We start from the raw sequence: 19,310 nt of genomic DNA, 5'->3' as shown, positions 1-19,310 counted from the left end.
TGACTTCGATGCCTAAATTACCTTTACATAGAATACAACAAAAAGAGTACCAGGTGATGCCATTTATCTTTATCCCATCCTTTTTCCAAACAGGTTAGGATGATCTATACAGATCTCAGTACAAGGTAGGTTAGGCTGTGGAGACAGACAGTGACTGGTCCAATGCCATCTGCTAAAATCCATGGCTTGGTGATTAGAACCCTTCTCTTCTCAGTCCTCATCTGACACTCTTAGCCATGGTTCTACATGAGTCCTGAGGTCACAGAGGTTGTGCTTGTCTAAGATCATAACAGGCAATGCACACTAGGCACCGCATGCAGATGTGTCAGTTAAACTGTTCTCCTATTAAATTTGGCATATGGTAAATGGAACTAAAAATGATAGCTTGAGGTAACACATTTTTCACACATGCCACTTGAGACTTCTCCTGGAATTATATCAGGGAGCCTCTACTAGGGGCAAGTAATGAGTGCATTTGAATGAATTAGGTATGTTTATAGTTGCTTTTAAGAAGGTTTTCCCAGATGGAACATGACACTGTAATGTTATATTATAGAATATACTAATTAACACTGTAGATGTGTTCCTTGTGTCAAAAGCACTAGATTTGCTGGACGTACAGATGACTATATCTCTGGTAATTTGCTGGACTTACAGATGACTATATCTCTGGTAATCATCCATCCTTGAACTGTGGCCCTATTTACACATTCTTTCTATGATATCACTGCTACCACAAGCCATTCTCCATGGTTAGTCCCCACATTACACTAGAAAGCCCTATTATCAGAGTCACATAGGTGTGTCCCGTTCTAGCCTCACATCTTCACTAGGCTGCTGATTCTGTGATCAGAACCATCAGGTAATACAGATGACCTACATATCTGTGATGGCACACGTGAGCCTGATCTCATTGGATCTCAGAAGCACTAAGCAGCATCAGCCCTGGTTAGTATTTGGATGGGAGACCATCAAGGAAGTCCAGAGTTGTTACACAGAGGCAAACCACTTCTGAACATCTCTTGCCTTGAAAACCCTACAGGGCTGCCATAACTCAGCTGTGTCTTGATGGCACTTTCCATTACCACCACCAGCACTTTTCACGAGTCAATTTATTTTTCCTCCATGGAGTGTGATACAGAGAGCTGTGTCTTTTTACCTGTGGTACAAACTGCAGCCAAAGGAAGCAATTTGGCTACGGAAAACAATGGGAGGGGAAAGAGTTACAACCTCCTTGACTGATGCCAGCCTAGTTTGTGAACTCACCCTTGCATTTAGTAAAAGGACTAACAAAACTAGAATTTCCAGTGTGACATGTAGCTCAGTGATGGACCAGTTGATGCCATTTGCAATATGAAGACATATGGTCAAAGCCCCCAAAATGCATGACTATCCAGAGATGTTTGCTTTTATGGGACTGTGCTCCATAGCAGAACAAGTACAGTGTTGTGTTTGACTGTCAAAATAAATGTGTGATCTTGAACATCTATAGCATTTATTTCCAAGCAAGTAAGATTACAACTTTAGAACAGGTAAAATCTAGTTCTATAAATTTCAACTACACAAAAAGTCTATTTCATATTAGTAGCTATTATTTCCAGCATGAAAAACTTTAAGGTAGTAGCAAATAAATTATTCCCATCAACAAAATCACCAGGACTCTGTGGGCAGTTAAGTATTTCTTATTTGAGTTTTCCTCTTTCTTCTTTATGAACACAGACAGCCATAGGGTGTCTTAAAATATTTTAGCTCACTTCATCTCAGTCTGTATAGATGGGAAGATTCCCAGAACCAGTAGAAGGAATAAAAGAAATATTTCATATTTTAGTTCTGTATCTGTCCTTAGGAAGCATGAAAGTCAAATTGTGCCACTGCCTTTCAGAATCATTTTTCTTTTATGCTCCATTGTACTCTGAATGCATTTAGTTTATAGCATGATACATTTGCTCAAAGTCAAGGTGACACAGAAGAGAAAGCTTGTTTCATAACAGATAAATCCTGTAATATTAGAATTTTTTGTCTTTCACCTAAGAGTTGAAACATGCTTAATCAATAATAGCTATGTGGCAAGGCGTATGAGCCACCCTGATAGTGCATTGCTGCTGGAGAAGAAAGGATGTTCAGATTCCTCAGCCACAGACTGAGAGGACAATGTCTGGATGAGGCTGGGCATTATAGAAATTAACAAAAAAATTAACATGTGTCTAAATCTGAACAGTCCTCCTGCCCCTACCATGAATGGCCACAACAGCAATAGTTCTCTTCATTTAACCTATTTGCTAGACCAGGGATCCCCAACGTGGTGCCCATGCCTGCCAATACCTTTCCTGATGCCCACAGAGTTTCTAGAATGTGGATAAGACCAAGTGAGGTTTTTGCCCAGTAGAGCTTCTGATTGGCCATTGGAAATGTACAGATACTGCCAGATGAGTGTTTCTTAACTAGCTCAATCTGTAAATTTTGTGTGAATGCAAGAAACTATTTTAAACAATATGTTTATTTTTAAAAGCATCCTATTCAACAGAGCTTCTGCCTGAAAAGCTACCATCAGAGTTATGCATAACCTTACTCCCTGACAATCTGTGGTTGGCTCCTCCTCCTGGGGAACCCATTTTGTAGTTGTCTTTGCCTCCTGCAGCTGCCATTTTTGGTTGTCCCCACCACTCTGTGTCAATATTCCAAAGGTGCCCACAGGCTCAGAAAGGCTGGGGACCCCTCTAGACAATTACTAGTAATGAGTCAGTGGCACAGAGTTCTGATGAGCAGCCAAACTGTCATTCCAGTGAAAAGAAGGGAAAGTGAAAGAAAACCAGGGAATGTCCATGTTTGATTTACATTATATTTTCTCTGAAAATATTCGAAACCCCAACGATCCAAAACCATCACTTGGGAAAACTCCTTGGACTGGTACTCACATTGAATGCCCATGCTTCCCATCAATTAGGCAGAATACTAATGAATGCTTTGTAATACTGTCCTTACAATGGCACTTTCTATAGAAGTCTATTGCATATTGGATTCAAGCTTCCTATTCATGCTTTTGACAAGAACCATTGCTAGATACTTTTGCAACAAAGATGACAGAACTTTGGTTATGTTAGTGACAGCAGGTATTCTAAAACTGAGTGCAAAGGGGGATAGAACATTGAGTTTCATAAAAAGACATAACCTGTTGACCTAATATTTCTTCATCACTTGTCAAGAAGCAAAGTAATCTACCATAATAAGAATCTGGAATAGTAATTAAATAGTACAAAGTCAAAGACAATCTGCTGAGGCCCTAATTGAAGCATTATTTCTTGTCAGCAACTGTATGAAAGGGTCCAGGCAAGTAGGTGTGAAAAACCTCAGCTTGAGACCCTGGAGAGCCGCTGCCAGTCTGAGAAGACAATACTGACTTTGATGGACCAAAGGTCTGATTTAGTATAAGGCAGCTTCATATGTTCTAGGGAGGGACGGTGGCTCAATGGTAGAGCATCTGCTTGGGAAGCAGAAGGTCCCAGGTTCAATCCCTGGCATCTCCAAAAAAGGGTCCAGGCAAGTAGGTGTGAAAAACCTCAGCTTGAGACCCTGGAGAGCTGCTGCCGGTCTGAGAAGACAATATTGACTTTGATGGACCAAGGGTCTGATTTGGTATAAGGCAGCTTCATATGTTCATATGAATTCAATGTATTGGCTTATAATGTTTCTCTTTAAAAGACTCAACAAAAATAAAAGAATATGTTGGACACTTATGATAATGGTATTTCAGAAGACATATGAAACAAATACTGGGATTGATAACCTTTTTTAAGCACTACACTTTAGATAAAATAATAAATTTATACTTGATATCTACGGATGGTTCCAAGACGTGAAACGTTTACAGAGCAATCCCATTCTGCATCTGCACTCTGGTGTCTGGCTGCTGGCTGCTGCATAACTACAGCAGCACTAGTCCATTCCCAATGGGCATAAGTTACTCAGCAGACTGCAGACAGTTGGTGGGTTTGCAGTGTTTTCTGATTGTAACAGGGTTAGCAGCTATAGCAATTGCACCATGACTGTCAATGGAGGCATTGTGTAAAAGTGGTGACATTATGGTAGACAGTGCTATCAGAACCAATCAGAGACCATGTGGCAAGTGGGTGGAGTCCAGTGTCCATCTCAGGCAGGGAACAGAGAAGGGTGGGCCACAGGAGTTCTGCTCATTGTCAGGAGCACATCCCCATCCCCTTAAAGAAACCAACTCCTGTCAGCAGACCCTGGCACCTGATAGTGGGAGAGGTTCAAGCTGCCTCAAAGCCCACACAGATCACAGGGTCTCCAAAGGGCAGGAGAAAGGGGGTTGTCTTTATTTATTTTATTTTATTTATTTTAATTTATTTATTTATTTGATTTATATCCCACCCTCCCCGCCGAAGCAGGCTCAGGGCGGCTTACAGCATAAAAGCACTACGAACAGTTAAAACAATACATATTATAATATTATAATTTTCCACCCCATGCATTTGCTCACTGGAGGGGGCACTTCGTAGCAGCCCAGCCACCCTGTGAGAGCACTCCCACACCTTGGCTTCTCAAATCCCCCGCCTGGGTGGAGGACCCCCGATTTGGAGCCTCCTCCCCCCACTCACCAAAAATCCGGAAAGCGGGGGGGAGGGGGAATGGCGGCCCTTCCCACCCAGCTCCAATCCCAGCAGCTTCTCCTCACCCCTTCCCTTCCGACCGATCCCCGATGCTTCTCCTCGTCCCTTCCCTTCCCACCCCGGATCGCAGCAGCTTCTCCTTGCCCTTCCCTTCCCACCCAGCCCCGATCACAGCAGCCTTTCTTCCATTTTCCCCGGCTGCTTCCTGCCCCCAGTCAGCTGGCTGGCGGGGGGGGGAGCCCCGCCCCACCCGCAAAGGACCATGTGCCTTTGCACCTCCGGAGGCTTGATTGAAAGGCTTCAATTTGGGATGGTGTGTCTGTGTTGCTGTGAAGAAGCTGGCAGCAACTCGTGAGTAGAGAGGCCAATCCCCTGCATCAGATTTGCCAGAAATGGGGGGGGGGGAGGAGAGGGAAACGTCTTCATTATTCCCTATGTGGAGATCGAGTCTCTTAGGGTATAATGGGAAATTGATCTGGAGATTTCGGGGGCTCTGGGGGAGCTGTTTTTTGAGGTAGAGGCACCAAATTTTCAAAATAGTATATAGTGCCTCTCCCCAAAGTTCCCCCCAAGTTTCAAAATGATTGGACCAGGGGGTCCAATTCTATGAGCCCCCCAAAAAGGTGCCCATATCCATTATTTCCTATGGAAGAAAGACATTTTAAAGGTGTTCTGTCCCTTTAAATGTGATGGCCAGAACTCTCTTGGAGTTCAATTATGCTTGTCACACCCTTGTTCCTGGCTCTGCCCCCAATGTCTCCTGGCTCCACCCCCAAAGTCCCCAGATATTTCTTGAATTGGACTTGGCAACCCTACCCACACCACCCTGCCAGTGGCAGAGCAGGAGAGGGGGCCACTGGGGTGGACTCAGATGTGCGGGCATGCAGCATCACTTTCAGATCCCCTAATTCCCTACCCAATGGGACAGAGATGGACTTGGACTGGAATGACCATCATTCGACTCTGGGATCTGTCATAGAATCATAAAGTTGGAAGGGACCTCCAGGGTCATCTAGTCTAATCCCCTGCAAAATGCAGGAAATTCAAAAAAACCACTGCCCCTCCCCTAAATTCACAGGATCCACATAGCTGCCAGATGGCCATCTAGTCTCTGTTTAAAAACCTCCAAAGAAGGAGAACCCACCACCTCCCGAGGAAGCCTGTTCCATTGAGGAACTGCTCTTACTGTCAAGAAATTCTTCCTAAATTGAGCTGGAAACTCTTTTGATTTAATTTCAACCCGTTGGTTCTGGTCCTACCTTCTGAGGTCACAGAAAATAATTCTGCACCATCCTGTATATAACAGCCCTTCAAGTACTTGAAGATGGTGATCATATAATCTCTCAGCCGCCTTCTCTCCAGGCTAAACATGCCCAGCTCCTTCAATCTTTCTTTGTAGGACTTGGTCTCCAGACCCCTCACCATCTTTGTTGCCCTCCTCTGGACCCGTTCCAGCTTATCTATATACTTCTTAAAATGTGGTGCCCAAAACTGAGCACAATACTCCAGGTGAGGTCTTACCAGAGCAGAATAAAGCGATACCATCACTTCACATGATCTGGACACCATACTTCTGTTAATACAGCTGATAATATTGCATTTGCCTTTTTAACTACCGCATCACACTGTTGACTCACATTGACTCACATAACTTGTTAAGAACATAAGAGAAGCCATGTTGTATCAGGCCAATGGACCATCCAGTTCAACGCTCTGTGTCACACAGTGGCCAAATATATATATATACACAGAGAGAGAGAGAGAGAGAGAGTGGCTAATAGCTACTGATGGACCTCTGCTCCATATTTTTATCTAACCCTCCTTGAAGATGGCTATGCTTGTAGCCGCCACCACCTCCCGCAGCAATGAATTCCACATGTTAATCACCCTTTCAGTGAAGAAGTACTTCCTTCTATCCATTTTAACTTGACTGCTCAGCAATTTCATTGAATGCCCACGAGTTCTTGTATTGTGAGAAAGGGAGAAAAGTACTTCTTTCTCTACTTTCTCCATCCCATGCATAATCTTGTCATCCTCTATCATGTCATCCCGCAGTCGACATTTCTCTGAGCTAAAGAGCCCCAAGCGTTTTAACCTTTCTTCATAGGGAAAGTGTTCCAAACCTTTAATCATTCTAGTTGCCCTTTTCTACACCTTTTCCAATGCTATAATATCCTTTTTGAGGTGCAGTGACCAGAGTTGTACACAGTATTCCAAATGAGACTGCACCATCGATTTATAGAGGGGCGTTATGATACTGGCTGATTTGTTTTCAATTCCCTTCCTAATAATTCCCAGCATGGCATTGGCCTTTTTTATTGCAAACACACACTGTCTTGACATTTTCAGTGAGTTATCTACCAAGATCTCTCTCTTGGTCAGTCTCTGCCAGTTCACACCCCATCAGCTTGTATTTGTAGCTGGGATTCTTGGCCCCAATGTGCATTACTTTGTACTTGGCCACATTGAACTTACTTTGCACTTGGCCACATTGGCCACATTGTTCTTGAGTCTGACCACTACGTTGGTTTTCCCCCAGCTACTGACTCCATGATCCCCTGCCCTTTCAGTGTTGCCTTCACAGATTTCTTCCCCTTGGGTGACAGAAGCCTCCCCCTTCCTAGAGTAGACACACAGTTATGAACTTCATTCATTCATTCTATTTATTTCTGACCTTTCTTCCCCAAGTGGCTTACATTATTCCCTTCTCCTCTGTTTTATGCTCACAACAACTCTGTGAGGTTGGTTAGGCTGCGAGTGTGTATCTGGCCCAACGTAACCCACCTAGTATCCATGGAACAAGTGGGGAACAGAATTTGGGTCTCCCAGACTAGTCTCACACTCTAACCACCACACCAAGCTAGTTCATTCACCCAGACCACCCTCTGGCTCCTTCCCTCTCTTCACATAGCAGCCTGCTGGAGGTGCTGTTGGGGCCCTGCTATTTTGGCAGATGAGTATGATTAGTGGAGCCTGCACAACCATCAGCAGACACCCAAGGCACCCAAGAGTCTTCCCTCTTAGACATGTCATAGGAAGCCCTCAGGGGGAATTACAGATGGGCTGGGGAGGGAGTGGGGCAGGGAGCAGTGTGGACGTCCTATCATGTAGTCAAAACCAAACAGACAGAGACCCAGTTGTGCCACAACACAGACTTTACTGAACTGCAAACCATGGCAAGGTGTGAATACTCTGTTCACTTCCACCCTGGGGTCACGAGGAAGAAGACTGAGGATCCATGGCACTGCATGCATCTAAGTGGGATGACATTGCAAGTGGGAAGGGCTGGTCAGGTGCTATGCTCCACTTCAAGAGGAGGGCTGAAACTGCAGGGTGGGAAACAGGCAAATAACAGAGCATCCCCCACCCCCCAAGATCTCCTGGGAACCTTCTCTGGGATTGTTTCTGAATGACACGTCAAAGGCCATGGTGCTGTGCAGCCATGGCTTGTGCCACCCCTGCATGAATTTATTATTGGGCTTGAGTGCAGAAGGTGGTATTGCAGCACCCAGCCTCAAGCTGGGAGTGGGGGAGCAGGTTTGGGATCCTAGCCTTTGCTTACCTATCAGTGCATGGTTGCCCATTTGGGAGGTGTTTCAAAAGGGTGGGTACCTGTTAGAGTTCTGAAGTGGAAGAGGTCAGACTTTGCTCCCCTCCTTGAGTGTTAGCAGTAAGTGCTTGCCCTGTAGTGCTAAGTGCCCTCTCCGTGCTTTTCCCACCACCAAAGTGCCTCACCACTTCTCTAAGGCTACATGGCAGAGCTCTGAGACAGATTCCCATGCCATGCCCTCACTACTGATTTGTAAGACCTCTTGGCTGAAGTTTTTGTCGGATGAGGGGGCTGTGATTGAGTGAAGGAGGGGGCTTGGTTGCCCCAGGGAGGCAGGTGATTGGTTGAGTTTGTAGTCAGCATCCTGAGCTCCTCCAAGGCTAATTGGTGAGGCTGCAGCGGTTGCGGGATGACTTGAGTTTTCAGTTCAATTGGTGCCTATGGGCCATGCCATTTTTTTCCCTACAGCTTTCTGCCTCTGGCAGCATGCATTCCCTCTGGCCATGCCCCCAAACCACCCACCACAGCCCTCCTCTGGCATCTGTGACAGCAGCTCTGGGGGCCTGAACCATCATAACTGGCCCTTATGCTGGTGTGTCTCAGATACATGCTGATGCAAAGATCAGTTGGCTCCCTGAGCACTTTCACACACATCCCTTAGAACTGTGCTATTAATAACTTAAAAGCAGCCATGCTAGATCACACCAATAGTTCATAAATCCAGCATCCTTTTCCACATAGCAGTCATTGAGATTTCTCAGGAAGGCCTAAAAGTAGGTCATGGAGACCAAAGCCACTTCCCCATCAGCAGTGGTATTCAAAAGGTTATAGACTCATATGACACCTTGGGTTTTTTGGCCACTGTATGACACAGAATGGGCCATTGGCCTAATCCAATATGGCTCCTCTTATGTTCTTAAGTTTATATTTAGTCCTCATAGTTCATAGTCATTGATGGAATTATCTTTCATGAATTTGTCTTTTAAAACTATCAACCTTCACTATATTTTATGACAATGAATTCTGCAAATAGTATGAAGTATTTACAAGATATTTTCCCTGGTCAGTCACTGCCAGTTCACATCTTATAAATATTTAAAGGATTTTTCCGACTCCACTGTGCATCATTTTTATACTCTACTTTTAACCTCATTAAGAACATAACAACATAAGAGAAGCCGTGTTGGATCAATGGCCCATCCAATCCAGCACTCTGTGTCACACAGTAGCCAAAAAAAATGAAGTGCCATCAAGAGGTCCACCAGTGAGGCCAGGACACTAAAAGCCCTCCCACTGTGCCCCTACCTCAAGCACAGAGAATACAAAGCATCACTGCCTCAGACAGAGAGTTCCAACAATACGCTGTGGCTAATAGCCACTGATGGACCTCCGCTCAATATGCTTATCCTTTTGAAGTTGTCTATGCTTATAGCCGCCACCACCTCCTGCATGAATTCCATTTGTTAATCACCCTTTGGGTGAAGAAGTATTTCCTTTTATCCATTTTAACCTGACTGCTCAGCAATTTCATTGAATGCTCACAAGTTGTGAGAAAGGGAGAAAAGTACTTCTTTCTCTACCTTCTCTATCCCATGCATAATCTTGTAAACTTCTATCATGTCACCCCTCAGTTGATGTTCTCCAAGCTAAAGAGCCCCAAGCGTTTTAACCTTTCTTCATAGGAAAAGTGTTCCAACTCTTTAATTATTCTAGTTGCCCTTTTCTGCACTTATTCCAATGCTATAATATATATTTTAGAGGTGCAGTGACCAGAATTGTACACAGTATTCCAAATGAGGCTGCACCATCGATTTATAGAGGGGCGTTATGATCCTCAATTCCCTTCCTAATAATTCCCAACATGGCATTGACCTTTTTTATTGCAATCGCACACTGTCTTCACATTTTCAGTGAGTTATCTACCACAACCCCAAGATCTCTCTCTTGGTCAGTCTCTGCCAGTTCACAACCCATCAACTTCTATTTATAGTTAGAATTTTTGGCTCCAATGTACATTACTTTGCTCTTGGCCACATTGAACCTCATTTGCCATGTAGATGCCCACTTGCCCAGCCTCGACAGATCCCTTTGGAGTGCCTCACAATCCTCTCTGGTTCTCAACACCCTGAACAATTTAGTGTCATCTGTAAACTTGGCAACTTCACTGTTTACTCCTAACTCCAAATCACTAATGAACAAGTTTAAAAGCATGGAACCTAGTACTGAGCCCTGTCGCACCCCACTGCTTATCATCCTCCACTGCGAAAATTGCCCATTTATACTCACTCTCTGTTTCCTATTAATTAGCCAGTTTTTCAGCCACAAGAGGACTTGTCCTTTTACTGCATGACTCTTGAGCTTAGTAAGGAGCCTTTGATGAGGAACTTTATCAAGAGCTTTTTGGAAGTCAAGGTAAACAACATCTATTGGGTCCCTTTTGTCCACATGCTTGTTCACCCCCTCAAAGAACACTAACAGGTTAGTGGGACAAGATCTTCCCTTACAAAACCCATGCTGAGTCTTCCTCAATAACTTTTGTTCATCAATGTGCCTGCTAATTCTCTCTTTGATAATGGTTTCCACCAACTTTCCCAGTATCAAAGTCAGACTGACTCGCCTGTAATTTCCCAGATCTCCTCTGGAACCCTTTTTAAAGATGGAGGTGACATTAGCTACCTTCCAGTTCTCAGGAATGGAGGCAGACTTCAATGAAAGATTGCATATTTTTGTCAGGAGATACACAATTTCACCTTTGAGTTCTTTCAGAACTCTTGGATGTATGCCATCTGGGCCTGGTGGCTTATCAGTTTTTAATTTGTCTATCAGTTGTAGGACCTCCTCTCTTGTCACTTCAGTAACTCTGGTCTTTCAACACCCTTCCCAAAATTAACGGTTCTGGAGTGGGCAAACAATTCTCATTTTCCACAGTGAAGATGGAGGCAAAAAATGCATTCAGCTTCTCAGCCATTTCCCTATCATCCTTCAGTAATCCTTTTACCTCTTGGTCATCCAAGGGTCCCACTGCCTCCCTGACTGGTTTCTTGTTTCTAATGTATTTGAAGAAATTTTTATTGTTGGTCTTTATGTTTTTTGCAATATGCTCCTCATAGTTTCTTTTTGCCTGCTTGATCACAGTCTTGCATTTGATTTGCCACAGCCTCTGTTCCCTTTTATTAACCTGAACTTCTAGGATTGTAGTTTTAAATAGCCCCAGTGCTGAACGTCCTGAGCGCACTTGAAAGCCGGCGTAGGAACCACCAGCCTCGGCATGGTTTTTCCACTGATCATGTGATTGGCGGTGCGGGGGGCACCTTGATAGAGCCCCAGGAGCCCGCTCTTTACTGTTTTGCCGAGTTGGTGAGTGAGTTGGGAGGGAGGGAGGGAGGGGAAGGTGCCGCGCGGAGGAGGGTGGTGCAACCAGAACAGCACAGAGATCGGGGCCACCAGTAAAGTGGCGGCAGAGAGAGCAAGGGCCACCAGAGGGGGCCCTCCACCCCAATTTTTTTCTGTGGGTCCCCTTCAACTGGAATTTCCTGGCTATGGGCCAGCCAGCAGCTACTCCTGCCAAGTCTTTGGGTGATTTGATTTGCAGGGGAGGAGGCGGCAGAGACCCCATAGCTGGTTGGGGGCACTGAGTCAGAGGGCCTCCACCCAGAAGTTGGGGGCAGGGTACTCATTTTACCGACCTTGGAAGGATGGAAGGCTGAGTCAACTTCGAGCTGGCTACCCAGCTTCTACCAGGGATAGAACTCAGGTCATGAGCAGAGCTTAGGATTGCAGTACTGCAGCTTTAACACTCTGCACCATGGGGCTCTTATGCTACAAGGGGACAACTTAAATTCCATCTCTGCAAGGAAACAAAATTCCATCACCAGAGCTACTGCACAGCTGCAAAATTGTTTGGCTCAGATAGCGATGAACTGAACAGATCCAAGGCTTAGCTCACAGGTGATCACTGCTGTCAAACACAGTACATTAGCCTGCCAAACCTGCTTATGGGATCCCTTCTCTCTGCTTCCTGTCATGTAACCAGTTCATAGAGGATCCAGCATCTTATCCCATGACTGCTGCTAGTATGTTTACTCGGAAGCATTTAGTGACCGATTTGTCAAATACTTTTTGGAAGTTTATGTCTAGTAGATGCCCTTTGTCCATGTGTTTGTTAAACCCTCTCAAAACCCTCTAAAAATTGGTGAGATTGGGGGGTGGGGGAGAACCCTCTAAACTTGGTGAGACAGGACTGCCCTTTATAAAAGTCATACTAATCCCCTTTATAAAAGTCATACTAATTCTAGGATTATTTTCTCAACATTCCTATTAATTCTTCCTTTTTAAACCATTTGATAATTCTGTCTTTAATTACTGTTACCACCACTTTACTCAAAGACGACACTAGGTTAACAAGCCTGTAATTTCCTGGATGTCCCCCTTTGTATAAAAAAAAAAGTCATATTTGCTGTCTTCCAGTTGATTTTGGTGTTTGGCATATATCCTTTCTGACGGCCTGGAAATGCTGCTACTGTTGTTTTTAAGGACAAGAGAAAGATGACTTCCTTTTTTGTAATAATAACTTAGGTCGTTTTCGCACTTACCTTATTCCGGAGCGACGTCCCTCTTCACCGTGCAGCGTCTGCGCGGATTTTGCACTTGCTCCGCAGAACCCGGAAGTCCCGTGGCTTTTGCGTCACAAATGTAAACTGGTTTTTGGCAGTTTACATTTGCGACGCAAAAGCCGCGGGACTTCTGGGTTCTGCGGAGCAAGTAGTGCGAAATCTGCGCAGACACTGCGCGGTGAAGAGGGACGTCGCTCCGGAATAAGGTAAGTGCGAAAACGACCTTAGACTCCACAATCATATGCAGTTATATAGTGTAATTTTGGCTTCTTTTTGCAATGTGAAGATATGTTTAAGCAAAATTAACCACAAATGTAGAAAGGACTGTAAGTTCTAGTGTTGTTCTAGGTAAAGAGGAAAGTGATCTTCTAAGCAAAAATAGATTGTCATAAAGATGAGTATACTAACACTGGGCAGAATCCTTGCCTATAAGACAATAATGTTGCACTTAGGATTGACCTTAGAGTAGGTATCTCATACTTTAGAAAATTCAGCTGTAATGAATAGAAGTTACACAGAAACAGTGCTTGGTACATTTCAGCCCTTTGCAACAGAAATTCAAAAGAGCAATAAACACTGGAAATTACTGTATTTCTGAGGTTAGCGGCTTAGTCTGAACTTCTGGGTTTTCTTTCAATTATAGTAACAGAGGATATTGTGAGCATCTACCTGATTTATACATTTAATGCAGTGTTGATACTGTTTCTGATAGGCTCAAAAGCACCCTGCAATTCACAGCACTAACAAAATTATTCCTTTAAGGTATTATTAATTGGCTTTTCAGTGTTCTCCCCAGTTTTCTGCATCACTAATATATGAACTTTGCAAGGTAACTGTATGCAGAGTTTGTCAAAAACTCCCACAACCGTAAAATAAAACAAAAAAAAATAATAGAAACAGAACTCACATATATTGTCCTATCTTTTGTTAACTTGCTGTGCATATGAACTAATTTTTAAATTCTTTTAAATTAAAAAATATATACAATGCTAGTAGGAATAATAGTCTATGAGTGGGTGTTTGGAAGTGGAACAAAGCCTGAGGAACACCAGCAGAGAATAGCGCCAGCACTGCTGAGTTCAGTTACAGCAAGAATTGCCTGATGAAGTGAAATGGGCTTGTTTTAACTTTTGTTTCTCAACATGCTACTGTACAAAGCTTTCAAGCAGCATCAAGTATTACATGATGTCAAAATAGAAAGTGAAAGTAAAACAGAAATATACACACACAAAATTGCACTGGCTACCACTTGAGTATCAGATCCACTTCAAGGTCTTGGTATTGACATACCCGAGGGGCCGCCTCTCCCCATATGTGCCCCACAGAACATTATGCTCTGTGGACAAAGATTTGCTGGTTGTCCCTAGCCCAAAGGACATCTGTTTAGCCTCAACCAGGGCCAGGGCTTTTTCTGCCCTGGCCCTGGCCTCATGGCACATGCTCCCAATTGAGATCCAGGCCCTGCAGAACTTATTGTTATTCCATAGGGCCTGTAAAACAGAGCTGTTCTGCCAGACCTTTTTGATGATAAACAATTTTATTAGTAACATATGGTAGCAAAACTATATCTACAACTTATAAAAACTTAAAGAAAAAGAAAAAAAATTTCTACCCCATATCTTACTTTATGTTCTGCCAGACCTTTGGTTGAGGTTCCAGGCATCCAACAAAACACCCAGCCTCCCTTGTTGAAGCTGCAGCTACTATCTTATAAGGATCTGATTAGATGATCTTAAAAACCTAGTTGTATCAGCTGGAAACCCTGTGTATGGATCTGCTAAATTATGTTGTTTTAATTGTTTTTAACTATTTATAATTTATGTGATGTTTTAAATCCTGCTGTAATCCACCCTGAGCCCACTTGTGGGGAGGGCAGAATATAAACTGAAAAAAAATGAATGAATGAATAATAAACAGAATGCTTGGCAAGTTTTATTTATTTATTGACTTAATTTATGTCACACTTTCTCCTGGGGGAGGACAGCTCATAATATCCTCCCCTTCTCCATTGTATTCTTACAACCTGTGAGGCAGCTTAAGGTTAGCATGTGTGATCACTCCAAAGTAATTCAGCAAGCCTCCACAGCAGAGTAAAAATTCAAACCTTGTCTAACACTCTGATCACCAAACCATGCTGGGTCTCATCATGTCAATTATAGTTCAGAACAGGTGGTCTTAACGACTGGCAACATGCACTGGACCTTGTACGTATCTTAACTTCCAAACACTGTTACATGACCCTACCCATAATGAGCTGATGATTTAATGATCAAAACACCAGTTCTGCACCACAAAAATTTTCATGTGTGCCTCAGAAACCATCCCATAATGACTTCCGGTAATGGCGGAGCGGCGCGGCTGAACGTCGGGCTTTCTCTGTCCGAGACCAGCCGACTTTAGCCTCTTAGAGGACCTAAAGGTCCACCCAAACCCCGGTTGAGGAGTTTGGAAAGGCAGAAGGGGCGAGGGGAAGGGGGAGCCGGCAAGACTCCTTCAATATTACCCCCCTACCTTACCCAGGAGGCGAAAGGCGTCTCAGGACGTTCCCAGCTCCAGCCACCGGACCGCGGAGGGTGAGCGTGGAAGAAGGAGTTCTCCAGTGTTGTTGGATTGGTTTTGCTTTTTCTTTTTAGTCAAAACTGCAAGATGTGTGTCCTGGATGTCGTTTTCGCCAGCAGGACATAGTTTTGACTCATTCTTTGTTTTTTTTCTCGCCGTTCTTTGGGTGGCTGGACGCGCTCCCCCCCCCTTGTTGGGCGGGGCGGAAGTTGCCGCCAGCTGAGAGAGCCGAGAGCTGAGAGCACTGAGGCGAGGTTTCTTCGTTTGCTGGGTGCGGTGAGTCGTCGCTGTTCCGGAGCGAGTTAGAGGCGGAGGCGGAGGCATCGGCTGAGAGGCAGGACTCGGGGAAGGCAGGACCCGGGGGAAGCGAAATATCCAGAAGAATTGGAATGACGAGATGGTCTTCGCAGCGTCCTGACGAGAAAGGCCGCGAAGGAGGAGTAAGAGGATAAGCTGCCTAGCTGCCTGAGTTACGCATTAAGCTTTTGTATAAAACTAAAAACTGAGTACGGAGAGGAGAGGAAAGGAGAGGAACGTGGTTGTGGAAGAGGCTCCAATTTATATAAAGGGAGTCTTAATGACTGAACTGATTTCTCTGTAGAAACTGGCATTGTAGCGAAATCAGTGTGACTGTTAGCGGGTCTGATATGTTCTAAGGAATGGACTCTGAAGGGTTTTGAATGATCTTGGTTCCAGCTGGTGGAGAAGATTAGAAGACTCTTATTTTGTTTACTTATTTTGTTTAATGTTTATTGTTGTGGTGCTTAGTTCATGTAACTGAAGGAGGGCTGCCAGGAGGGCAGGAGAGGAAGGGAAAAAAAAAAAAGAAAGGGAAAACAAGAAAAGTAAATTACGAAAGGGCTTTAGGGAGAACTGGTCAAGATTCATTAACCTGGGGGGAGGCATACAGAGGAGAGGGGGGAAAGTACCTGAGATAAGAGTTAAAGTTAACAACATAACTAAATATTAAAAAGGCAATCTGTAATAATGTCTCAACAAGCTAAGACAAAGTTTTCCCCGGGACAGCCCAAGTCAGTTGGGGCAGCGATCTCTCAAGATGCAATTAAAGAGATCCAGCAGTCGTTTCAGGAAGCTCTAAATCAGACTCAAAGGAAGTTAAGTAACCAAATGGAGGGATTGGGAAACAAACTAGAGGCACTAGATAACAAATTTAAAGAAACAAAAAAAGATATCGCAGAGGTAGTTAAAATTACAAGATCTATAGAGGATAAACTTAAACTAACAGAAGATAGGGTCGTTGATATGGAACTAAAACAAGAGGAACAGGATGTTAAACTGACAAGAATGGAATTGGCCCAGGCAGACTACATCCTCAGATGTTTGAATATTCCTGAAGAGAAAAATGAAAATTTAGTTAGTATTATGGCCGAAGCTTTGACTGAAGTTCTAAAAATGAATAAAGAGGATGTAGAAAGAGAGTTTAATTACATTTATAGGGTTAATTCCCAATTTGCAATAAAAAACGACCTCCCAAGAGAGGTGCACGTTAAGTTTGTCCGAAAGCACGTTAAAGAACGGATATGGCGAGAAATACGGGAGCATCCTCTCATGATTAAAGAGACCAGGATTAAGGTGATGAGAGAGATTCCTTGGGCAGTTAGATCCAAGAGGAAAACCTACATGAACTTAGCACAGAGGCTGAAAGAGAAGGGTGTAATTTATAGATGGGTGATACCGGAAGGAATATTGTTTACCTACGCAGGGGTCAGACATAAGATTGACTCACAAGCGAAGGCTGAGGATTTCATAAGAAACTATACTAGGAATTGGTCATCGAATTTAAATAGGGGGAGCCCTAAAAATACACAGACTAGAGAGAGCCCAAGTGGATTTAAAGAAAGAGGAGACTCAGTCTATACTAAAGAGCAAGAGGAAGGAGAGGTTGAACAAGAAGAGGACTTGACCTACAGAGAAACAAGGCTACAGAAAAAAAAGAAAAACCTTCAAGGGGAATCCAGAGATTTATAAGGGGCTAAGATGACAAATCAGTTGAAGATATTATCTGTAAATATGAATGGCTTAAACTCTCCAAAAAAAAGAAAGCGTGTATTCCTTCAATTAAAAAAATTAAATGCAGATATAATTTGTTTGCAGGAGACCCACATGAAAAAGAAAGACGAAGGCTTATTACGTAACAAGAAATTAGGGAAAGCGTTCATAACATCTGAGTTTGAGAAGAAAAAAAGAGGTTTAGTAACTTATGTTAGAGACGACTTAGAAGGTAAACTAGTCTTTCAGGCGACCGATGCGAGATTTCAAGGTATTGAAATTAGTAATAACCACCAAAAATTCTTATTGGTTAACATATATGCCCCCAATGAATCTCAGGGGAAATTTTACAAGGAGTTATATCAAGAAATAGGTTTGCATGATTACGAGAAGATTTGTTTTATTGGAGACTTTAACGCAGTAAACTGCCCAAAGGTAGATAGATCCCCCAGAAATAACAAAACTAAGGTAGCAAGAAGCAACACTTTACCTGAGCGATTTTATCGTATGGCAGAGGAATTTACCTTAGTAGATGCATGGAGGACTTTGTACCCGAACAAAAAAGACTTTACTTTTTTTTCTAGTAGACATAGCACCTGGTCCAGAATTGACATGGTTTGGGTCACGGCAGGGTTAATGAAGTTAATAGAAGACGTAGAAATCCTGCCTAACACCCTAGCTGATCACAACCCAATTATGCTTAGCATGTCTGTAGTGAAAAAGAAACCCGGTTGGAGAATGAATCCCAAACTTATGGAAGATAAACAATTTATAACATATCTCAAGGAAGAGTTGAACTTTTTTTTTCATTCTAATATGCAGAAGGAGGTGTCTCAAAGGACTCTTTGGGAAACAAGTAAGGCATATCTGAGGGGTTTAGTTATAAGTTATAATGCTCATAAGAGGAGGCAAGATAATAAAAAATTAGTAGAGTTAACAGAGGTAATAAAAAGAAAGGAAAGACAACTAAAAGAAAAACCCACTCTACAAGAGATCAAACTGGAATTAAAAGTCTTGCAGCATAGGATTCATGTATTATTTTTGGAAGAGATGGAGAAAAAGGTCCGTTATGCTAAACAGCAATTTTTCGAATCAGCAAATAAGCCGGGTAAATGGCTCGCATATAGAATCAGGAAAGAACAGGAAAGAAAAATAATAAGAGTATTGAAGGATAAGGAAGGTAAGCGGAAGTCATTGTTAGAAGAAATAAAAAAGATAACATGGGAATTTTACACACAGTTATATAGCGCGACTGAGACTGACCGAGATAAACAGAAACTCTATTTAAGTAAGAAGTTATCCCAAAGGTTAACAGAAGAACAAAAGAATATGCTAAACAGCCCGTTTTCAATTTTTGAAATAGAAGAAGCTTGGGCCAAACTAAAACGCAATAAAGCGGCCGGTCCAGATGGCATCCCGTCAGAATACTATATGGCTTTTAAGGAAAATATCATAACGCATTTCAAAAATTTAATAGACGAGGTCTGGTCTTTAGGTAAAATCCCGGACTCATGGAAACACGCTAATGTAGTATTAATTCCAAAAACGGTGGAAAATTCTGAGGATGTTGGAAATTACTGTCCTATATCACTGTTAAATGCGGATTACAAGATATACTCCACTATTCTAGCTAACAGACTAAAGAAAATTATGAGAACGATAATTCACTCAGATCAATCAGGGTTCCTCCCCAAGAGACATATGAGGTCCAACATCAGAATTTTATTAAATATATTGGAATACTACGAACTACATAAGGAGAAACAATTGGTATTATTATTTATAGATGCCGAAAAAGCATTTGATAACCTAAACTGGGAGTTTATGTTACAAATGTTAAAGGTAATGGATGCTGGAGAAGATTTCATTAGGAATATTCAGGCAATCTATACTGAGCAGACAGCAAGAATAATTATTAATGGTACAAAAACTGAGGAGGTAAATATCTGT

Source organism: Heteronotia binoei, chromosome 8 (assembly GCF_032191835.1).
Source record: "Heteronotia binoei isolate CCM8104 ecotype False Entrance Well chromosome 8, APGP_CSIRO_Hbin_v1, whole genome shotgun sequence".
NCBI classification, from domain to species: Eukaryota; Metazoa; Chordata; class Lepidosauria; order Squamata; family Gekkonidae; genus Heteronotia; species Heteronotia binoei.
The sequence above is the reverse complement of the archived record's forward strand: the minus strand, read 5'-3'. Positions refer to the sequence as shown.